The sequence below is a fragment of the Pristiophorus japonicus genome, chromosome 25 (genome assembly GCF_044704955.1).
Source record: "Pristiophorus japonicus isolate sPriJap1 chromosome 25, sPriJap1.hap1, whole genome shotgun sequence".
Lineage (NCBI taxonomy): Eukaryota > Metazoa > Chordata > Chondrichthyes > Pristiophoridae > Pristiophorus > Pristiophorus japonicus.
This window is the reverse complement of record NC_092001.1, coordinates 31,717,153-31,718,531: the sequence shown is the minus strand read 5'-3', so window position 1 is coordinate 31,718,531 and position 1,379 is coordinate 31,717,153. Positions and strand designations below refer to the sequence as shown.

Below are 1,379 nucleotides of genomic sequence, written 5' to 3'. Positions count from 1 at the left end.
CACTCTAACTAGCTCAGAGCCCTCTCCTGGGTTCCAAATACTCCTTGCATTGCGGCACCGAGATGTCATGCTTGCCTTTCTATTACACTTTGACCCATTAGAATTTTGCTGTACATTAGTCTGCTGCAAACTGCAGGTGCCACATCGTTTAATGGATAAGGCATCTACTTTCATGCAAACACTGATGTTATCAGAAAATTGCAACGTCAAACGCTGCCGTGGTCATTTTGGCAAAACTTGTTCATCCTTATAAAACCAAACCTCGTTCGCACTCATTAAATAAAGGTGAGTTCCTCCCAAACAATGCACTGATCTTTATTAAAAGGCATTTTTTCATGCTGTGTATATTGCTCACTGATTTTTGCAGATAGTGGCCAACAGACCAACAATTAATACCGATAAACTGTTACTGTTTCCAGTTCGAACAACAGCTTCGCGTCAATCAGTGTAATAAAGGGCAGTGGAGCGAATTGTGATCAGATTCCAATGAGATCCCCGTGAGTCGATAAAAAAAAAGCACCTGTAGAATCGCTGCGAGCAGGGTTCGAACCTGCGCGGGGAAATCCCATTGGATTTCAAGTACAACGTCTTAACCACCCGGCCATCGCAGCTACACAGTAGACTTACTTTAATAGTCGAATCGTCGGTGCAATTTGTCAGAGAGACCGCCTGCATGCTTGCCCGATTGGATCTCCCAGACGATGTGAAAATTAAATCACAGAATCACAGAATCTCACAGCAAAGAAGGAAAAATTTCGGTCAGAACTGAAATAATTTACATTTCGGGAAAAACTGAACAGTCTGGGGAGCTTCTTTCTCGAAAAACAAGTGAGATATATTTTTAACATTATGAAGGTATTTGAACGAGTTGATGTGGAGAAAATGTTTGCTATTGTGCAGGAGTTCCGAACGGGAGGTCACCGATAAATTCAGTCGACAATTCAAGAGCAAATTATTTGCCAAAGGGTGTTTAGAATGTGGAAGATGCTACACAAGCAGTCGTTGAGGCGAATAGCACAGATTCATTTTAAAGGGAATTACCTGAGCACATGACTGAGAAAGCAATAGATCAATATGCTGACAGGTCAAGTGAAGTAGGGTAGTGTGCAGCATTAACTCTAGCAACACCAGTTTCTTTCTGTGATGCAATCTCTATATAACGTTATGTAACACACATTTTAAACAACAACAACAACTTATATATAATTTGCACCTTGAAATTAGCGAAATGTCCAAGGCGCTTCACAAAAGTATTATGTGATACAAATTTGACACCGAGCCACTAAATACAAATTAGCGCAGGTGACTAAAAGATTGGTCAACCAGGTATGCTTGATAATGAGGAAGAGAGCTGTACATTGCAGGTAGATATCAAATAA

General features: G+C 40.7%; 1 non-coding gene across 1 annotated transcript; it reads right to left on the bottom strand.

The window, feature by feature from the left end:
* Window positions 1–529: 529 nt before the first annotated feature.
* Window positions 530–611, bottom strand: trnas-uga (transfer RNA serine (anticodon UGA)). The gene has a single exon. It is a non-coding gene; the product is annotated as a tRNA-Ser (tRNA).
* Between the last annotated feature and the right edge of the window lie 768 nt (window positions 612–1,379).